This window comes from Coffea arabica, chromosome 4e (assembly GCF_036785885.1).
Source record: "Coffea arabica cultivar ET-39 chromosome 4e, Coffea Arabica ET-39 HiFi, whole genome shotgun sequence".
NCBI lineage: Eukaryota > Viridiplantae > Streptophyta > Magnoliopsida > Gentianales > Rubiaceae > Coffea > Coffea arabica.
The window spans coordinates 10402473-10411660 of NC_092317.1; positions in this window are offsets into that span (position 1 = coordinate 10402473).

The window sequence follows — 9188 nt, forward strand, 5'->3', positions numbered from 1 at the left end:
TGAAAACAATTTTCAACATCATTTCTATCACGATTACAGTATGAACATAATGCAGGCTTATCCTTTGTCTCGGTTCTAGGTCTTCTGCCTCCTGTGTTGGTTTGAATGGCAAAGCTTATGGACTCTCCATGTCCCTCCTTTTCTCTTGACATGCTTTAGACACACTCTTCTTGACATATCAACGAGTACGCCTTGCTCATACTGGGTAGCAATTCAGTGCTTAGAATGTTGGAACCAATCGTTCTATACATCGTGTCGTTCGAACCCATCAAGAATTGATGGAGTTTTTCTTCCTCGTGCTTCTTGTCAAATTGGACTGAGAGATTGCACTTGCATCTTCCATATTGACATGAAAGAATTTGATCATAGTTTGCAAGTTCTTCCCAAAATTGCTTCAACCTTCCACAATAGGTCACAATTGGAAGTCCTCGCTGTTTCTACTCTACAAGTTCCCCTTTGATCTATTGAACTTGAGGTCTATTAGCAACAAAAAACCTTTCTCGGATGTCTTCCCACACATCCTTTGCGATCTCTATGTGAGTTATGGTGGATCGCAAAGTTAGCTCTATCATGTTGAGAATCCATGAAACCACTATTGAATTCACAATCCACCAATGCTCCAGATCAGGAGAATCATCATCAGGTTGTTTCGCTGGTCCATCGGTAAAGCCATATTTTTTCTTGGCTCTCAACGCAATTTGCATCACTTATACCCATTCATCGTCGTTGTCCCCTTTCAATTGTATCTAGGTGATAACATTCCCAAGATTGTCATTTGAGGTCAAGATGTATGGTGAGACAAGTTTCTTTCCTTCAACATTCTTTTTCTTTGGATTGTCGTCCATTGCTCTGGTACCATGAAAAAAATCTTTTGGGAGATAATTTTTTGTGTATTGCTAAGGCCCCAAGTCCAAAAATATATACAAGCCAAAATATGTCTATCCTGCCTCAATTGTCTTCTAAATATATTCTCCTACCTTAATTATCTCTTAAATATATTCTCCTACCTCAATCATCTCCTAATTGTATATCCACAAGGATAATTACCAAAAATAACTCCTACCTCCACACAATTATTGCCCAAATATATACACAAATATATACACAACATGTTACATTCTTTAATAATATATTTTTTACACAAATAATTTTTTATGATCTATCAAAATAAATGAGTTTACTAATGTAACAATTCAATTAAAACTAAGCAAAGTTACCACATATGGATGAAAAAGAATAATTTAAATTTATTTTTTCTTTTCAATTATTTAAACATTATTACATCAAGTCTACCAATGCAATCAATTATTCAACTTGTGCTCGATCGAGCGTAACTTCAATCTTAGCAAATAATGAAGAAGAGTATGGAGTACATGATACTCAGAGGAAAAAAATCAATTTTAATTTTCAAAGACCCGTTTATGCAGAACCATACCACAAAAAATAATTTCCACCAAAATTAGAAACAATATGTTGATGCTAAGGGGCTTTCAAAAAATTTACCCAATTCCATCACAAACTATATGAGAAAGCACCTACTTTTTAAATTGCATGCCAGACTAAAATTTTTAACCAAGAATTACTTGTGTCCATAAATAGCAAAAAATAAAATTAAGCTAATAACCAAGTTCCAAATTCCAGATACAAACTCTACCTAAAATTACTTTGCTAGGGAAAAAAAAGTAGCATTAATTTTAGCCATAAAAGCAGCAGTAATACATGGAGCAACTTAAACCTCAAATCAAGATAATAATTGTTCAATGACCTTAGGATGATAAATTTATTTGTCCTACAACACCTGAATTCCCTTAATCAATAAATTAAGAATAACAAAGTCGAAACATAGCTTTCCACTGATCTGACCTACCTATAACTGCACAACTCGGCCTACTTCATGTTGATTGTTGGCCAGCAAGAGCATCAGAAAGCCTCCACTAGAAACCCGCAAGGAAGTAGAAGGTGGGTACAAAGAAGAAACTATGTTTCCGCTCTTTAATAAAGGTAAGAGAATCTACCACCAAGGCTCTTGCATATTGACAGGCTCCGACGTAGAACCAACCATCCTCATAACCTTTCTTCTTCAAAGTGTAGAACCTGTGAAAGACGTCTACTGTTGGAGTTATTATCAAATGTTTACGTGGCAACTCGAAGTCTATGAGGATTCTAACATTGGGGGTGAGCTGTGCCACCTAAACCCCTCAGTAAATTAAATTAGCTCAAAAAAAATGAGGAAATCGGGATCTACAATCCCGCTTGGAGTTAATCACTGGGGAGGTTGGCAAGCCCTGAACATGGCTTTAAGAGCTCATCCCCCTATTCCCATCAGGATGGGATACCAATCCAATAACTTTTGTAGATCTTTCTTGGTGTTGTATTTGATTAACTTTGGTATTGATTCAAAATCGAAGTTATGGAGGTTTTGAGCAGCTAGATCCCCCAGTCCCTTAACTTGTGGAAGCATTTTCCAAACACTCCCAGATCTCGATTGCCCCCACTTCCCATTAGTTTTTGAAACCACTGCTGGATTTGGCAAGATCCCTTCCCTTTTGATCTGTTGAGATCCTTGCAAAGGCTTAAGGCCCTATTTATAATGGAAGGGGAAACGAAAAGGCGGTTCTTGATGCTTATCGATTTTCAAATTTTGAAAGATGCCTTGTATCTCGTGAAGAGCATTAAATGCATCTGGGAAATTGATCCACGATGTCTTTCAAATGTCCTATCATCTTCTCTCTATAGTCAATCCATTTGCCCTGAAACAACCAATTATCCTGAATATTGGACTTCTCGAACTAGGGGGGCTGATTGAGAGATCTAAGAATAATCATATCGGCCATTTCTTCCTGATGCGGTCTCTTCTTGATAAATAGCCATTTTTGTAGCTCAGGAAGCCGGACTCATGACTCTTCTCATTGTTATGTGACCATACAAAGTTAATTGATGTGAAAGATATCAGACATAAAATGTCCCCGCCACCATATGGTTGTAGGATGGTTGCCATAGCTGGCTCAACATCCCAAGATCCATACCATTCTCCACCTATAAATAGCCCTCTTTTACGGCCATCAGGTAACAAGAACAATCTCTAAAATTTCTTTCCACTCCAACCACTGTATCAACCCTTTACTGACTTAAGCATCAGAGTCACTCTCGAGGAAGAAGGCACTATCCAGTGATCCGATCTATGTGTTCTTGTTTGTTGCTTGCAAGTTGACTTCTGAAGGCCTTCTAACTAGGTTGAATAGTTTGGACTTTGCTCGCACATTGTACAAGAGTATTAGATTTTTTTTTTGGGCTAAATAAAAAGAAAGCTTATGTAAGCATTCCCAAGATATAGAAAATAAAGAAAGAAAAAGTAGACAATCCTATCCTTAACAACCATGCACATGGGATAGATAGTCTAATTAACCAGCAACACTCATGTGGTAATCTTAATTAATTTGATCTTATTATAATCATAAAATTATCTTGTAAAACTATGGAGCCCTACTTCAATTCACTCACAAAAGTCCATGGGATAAGTATGAGATCATATCTACCTATTATATAAGAAGAAAGTGAAGTTATTGCAGCAATTCTAATGGTTGACAAGTGGTTCCCCTTCACTTTGACACATGGCACATTCCTATAATAGGTAGAAGAAAGTGAGATTATTGTAAGAATTCGAATGATTACCAAGTGGCTTCCTTTATAAGTTATATGCCTGGAAATATGAACTTAGAGTCTAATAGAGGCAGTGTTCACAATGGTATATCTCTTTAGCATCTCTAAATGTGTAGCCTTTCAGTGATGGTCGTGGTTGCGTTTCCTATCCATATTCTTTGGTGTGTTTTTTGTCTTGAGATAGTTTTATTGCTTCTAAATGTGTTTCCTTGGAAGTGCTTTTTTTTTTTAATGTTTTACCTTGTAGCCTTTTTTATCCCTTTCCATTTTATATTTTTGGGTTCCCTCCCTGATCTTTCCTTATTTTTGTGTTTATCTCATACGGTTGTATTCTTGCTATGGCCTTGAACAAGAAAATTTTTGTTGTGCTCCCAATATCATTGATCACTAATCAAAATAAATACCAAAACAAAGATTTGTGCATAGCTTTCATTCTAATGCTTATTATTTTTTTTTTTAGCATTAGAACTTTATTACTTCTATTTGCTCCTATTATTTATACAATTACTTCAATAGATATAAAGCCATACTACAAGTTTAAATATTTATGCCTAACTGGACATGCATGATATTTTTCTATCATGCAACGCGTGGTTTGTGCCTCCTAGTTGTCCCTAATGATAGATAATGTAATTAGTGTTTGAAGTGATTGCTAGGTGTGGAACTAGATATATCATTATTTTTTGGCTGAAGGAGTTGATAATATTTTGTCGATATAACTAGTTGAAATGATTGCAGTTGGTGGTGGAAGTCAGAATGAGCCTTTCAGCCTATGTGTCACTCAACAATATATTATTAGAAAATTTAATTTTGATTAAGAAAATATTTTTACAATCAAACAAATTGTTGGTTTTGATTTTGTATATGTAGATTTGAAAATATGGCAGTTCATATTTTTATCTAAAATTACTATTTATATTCTGGAGCTATTTGGTGGTATAATATTCTCACCTATTGTAATGCTATTAGGCATGATTTAAATGGATGGATTAACTCGTTTTTTCTCTGAAAAAGAAAAAAATGCAAATTTGTATGTTTTATTGATGTTGAAGATTGTGATAGGTCTTGGTGGCTTTTTGAACTTTTTTTTATTATTAAAGTGCTATTAAACCAACAATGCACTCATAATGGATTTGTTTTCTCTTCTTTTTTGGTATCATTACGTACACATAATATTGGTTAAAAAAAATCTTTGTCCAAATCACAATAAATAGGGGGCTAACTTCATAAATGAAATTTCTTTTTACAATAAATTTTAATTGTTTTGATACTCAAAATTTTCCTATATTTTTATTTATTATGTATTAAAAAGATTTGTCACTATGTATTCAACTAAGCTTCTAGGGGTTCAGGCTGTTCCTTGCATAGTTGAGGCACCTCTAGTGTTGTTATTAGTGGAATATAGTTGACACTACATATGAAATAGTGAATCTCATGTCGTCTGCTGATGTATTTTCATAACAGATAATTGCTGCATAAAATTCCTCCGTTTCTCTTGGCGTAATTAAATTGATGTTCCCAGGTCTATCAATGTATTGTTTCCAATGGAATTCATCCACCAATAAAATCAACATACCACAAGACTGAAACAAAAGAATTCAAGTAATTAAAAGATATGGGAAAGATACATGCAATGATCAATCAGGCTCGGATCTATTAAAAAAGAAGACAAAAAGAAGGGAGACATTGCCAGTTACATATGTGAACGAGTCCCATCTTATCCCACATGCCATCTGGGTTGCCCAGCCAAAGTACTGGCTCCAATTTACCTCCATGCATTTCGCCATCGATAACTTAAGAAAAGATTTTCATCGTCACTGCCTGGAAATATACACAAGCCTCAATGCCCAAAAGCAAAAAGGCATCAATAATTATGATGATACAGCAGAGTAGCAACAGCAACAAAGAATTAAGTTTGTGATTAAACAAGCCCTGCTATTTCAACAGATTTTTCAAAAATAATATCCAATCCAAATAGGCCTCATTTGGTAACATTTCCAGTTTCTGATTTCTGCGAAAGGCTATGAAAGGCTGTTAATTTCTTTCTTTTTTTAAAAAAAATTTTGTTGAAATCATAGGCATGAAAATAGAGAGGGGCAACAACCCTTTGGAAAGTCCCTAGTTCATCGGACTTGTTCATTCAGTTGCCTCATTGGGCAAATAACGAATATAGTCCTCCAATATTAATAAAAGTTAAGTGAAATTTCTTTGCTCCACAATACTGGTAGTCAATTTTAGAAGGCAATACCTTTGACTTGTCACTAATGAAACCAGTGCATGAAACCTATAAAGTATTCGTTTTCCTATATGAATATACACCAGAATATCAATAGCAAATATCAGAGTAAGAAAACACACGAACCTAGACATGCAAACAATATACAAAATGTATCTACAACCGGATAAAAATTATAGACAATGCTACAACTTTTGAGGCCTTAGAGAAATATAATGTAATAAACCATCAGAGTTCCTGATAATCACAATGACATCTTCAATGCTGAATTGGGAATTCAACCATGCGAAAGGCCTTCAACAACTAAAATGAGGGCAATCTAACAAACACATGAGCTTTACCAATGAGAGACAATCACAAAGGCTCTTCTGCAATCATAAACTAGGCTAAAATTTTGGGAAAATTCTAGTTTAATGACACTAATTAATACCAAAATCTGTGAACCAACCCCAAAATACTTGAATAACTCATATACAGGTTATACACCATGCATGCATAACAGAATAGCAACTAGAAACTACAAAATGGAGGATTTAAATCTTATTAAATGTTCATGCATACCACTACAGTTGATACATTCACAGTACAGCAATTCATTGATTGAGAATACTGTCATTGACCAAGTTAAAGAAAGCACAACACATGAAGATGTACTATGAATAAACAAAAAATCAATACTTGGGCAAGAACACAAAATTTAAATGAGGAAAAGATGGAAAATTGCAAGAGCGAAAGATACCAAATTTAAGGCAGCACCATTATTTAACTTAACCGGGAGAATAAAATATACATTGTCCACTGAATAAGCTATTTCTTGTTTCAACAACAAACCAATCCATGCTCTGTAAGTACCTGGTAGCAACAACACAGTGCAAGGAAGCAATTGAGTTCTATTCTTTGTAGTTAACTACGAATAAATGGTACTAACTTCAATTGAAGACTTGTCAATATTTTAAAGAGACAATTATATTACTTGGATAAAAAATCCAAAATGCCCCAACTAACCTAAACTCACCCAGTCAACAAGAATTAAAAGGCCCGAAGAAACAAGAAACAAGAAAACCCTTTTTGTATTGGTTCAAATTTAGCTGTTTTAATCATTAATTATCAAGTTAGTAGATATATATAGGCATATTAAAAAATCTTTTATCATCATTCTTTTTCGTTCTTCCTTTCATTCTGCCTCTGCCTCAAAACTCAAGACAAATAAGCAGGAAATACTGCATTGTTCTCTTTATTGAATTTTTTTTTTCAATTCACTTCTTGAACACTTCTTGAATTGAACAATTATGGCTGAATTTGCTCATCCTATGGGGGATCAGGGTAACGTGACAGCAGCTTGGAAATCCTTCTTGAAATAGGATTGGGTGGATATACTTCTAGTAGGGAGTTTGTTGGTAACCATGAGAATCTTGTAGCTGAAATTCTATGTAGAGCCGATATAAAGGAGATAGGGAGGTGCTGTATAGACTCAAAGACTTGGAACATAATCATTTCTTCAACATGGTTCCACCACATGCAAATGAGAATGTCTCAGAAAAAATGGATGATAAGTTATGATTCTTATGAATAGGGAAAATGGCTCAAGATAATGAGCGAGATTCGAGTTGTTGGGGAGACCAAGAAGGAGGAAGGACAATTTTCCTTGTTTGGACAGCAATTTTTCTTGTTTCTCTAAACAAGGAAAATTGCTACGCTTTCCGTAAACACATTTCTCAATCACCTTTTTACCTCACATATATCAAATCGCTACAGTAATTTTTCTATAAAAAATTTAGAAAAATACAATCCAAACAAGGCCTAATATTCATCATAAAATTGGAAATTCCTCAGGAAGCCTCACACATTACATCAAGTCCTAATTAAACTAGTTGAATATGTAAAAAGATCGTTGAGAAAGCTATTCAAGATCATTGGTTAAAAAAAAAACTTCTGCTTAAAAGTCAACATTCCGCCTAGTAAATAGTAGCTTCACGGCTCTTGAAATTGCTTTGCATCATAAATTTGGGGTTGATTGGTGACGAACTGGACGACATTATGGTGTAGGAAGAAGCCAGTAAGTTTGGGATTGAATGGTGAAGAAGTGGATGACCTTATGGCCTAGGAAGAAGCTAGAAAGGTGGTCTCTTACGTCCACCTTATGTAGAACATTTGATCCTAAAATTAGGTGTCAATATTGAAATGAAGTACTACTAGCCTTTCAATATGGAAATATATAGAACATTTGATCCTAAATTGTATCTACCTAATTTGCATATATTTGATCCAAATTTATACTATTTTTATATTATAAATTTTGATATATAACTATAAATTTTAATCTATATTATAACTTTAGTATAAAATTTTTTTAGCCTTTTATATACTTTATCCTATACTAAAATATATAAATCTATATTATTATTTTAAATTGAAATATAAATCCGTGCATAGTACTGATCAAACTACTAGTCAAATAAATTTAAAGATATATAATGCTCCTGCCTAAGCTAACGTTAGTAACTTGAATGAAGTGCTTTTTGTTTGTTTGGTAGCTGAAAGATCTAGCAAAAGAGAAAATAAAATAAAAATGGAAAGATTCAGCAATCAATCTTGTTTTTTGTACCTTTTACTTTGCTTTGGCAAGATTAGGACTCTAAAGCAAAAATCCAAGCAGATTTCTTATCATGCACCCATTGGCATCCAGGTAACATCATAAGGCATACCTTTTGGTTCCTATCCAAGAAAAAAGATTACAAGGCATCAGTAGGGCATTTTTTTTGGTTGCCATGCATGAATTCTATTAAAAAATCAAACTTTGTTGTTTGATGTGTTGTGTCTAGAAATCACTCCTACCAGTGCCACATTTGTCGGATTTTTTTGACAATATTCTAAGGAATTAACTCTCGAGCTAAAGCTCACACACACACACTTTCTCTCTCTCCTTTCTCCTCTCTCCAATACCTGCATCATATGTCAACAAATGACTCTCTCCAACATTCTGCCCATATAAGCATCTTCTTATCTACCTATATATAGTAAAAGCATGAATGGGTTTGTTAAGATGGATGGTTGTTGTGCTGATGTGGCTGAATGGGATTGGTTCAAGCATGGTCGTCTATCACGAGGATCTCACGTGCTGAAGCTGAAGGGAAGAATTGACTTCATTTTCTTGTTTTTCTTTTCTCTGGCTCGGAAACAAATTGCTTTATTTTACACGGAGGGTGGTTTCTTTTACCCACTGTGAGAAACCCGTTTGAAAGCCACCTGGTCCGTGTCTGCTATGTTGTCACAGTGATTAGTTTGATTTATG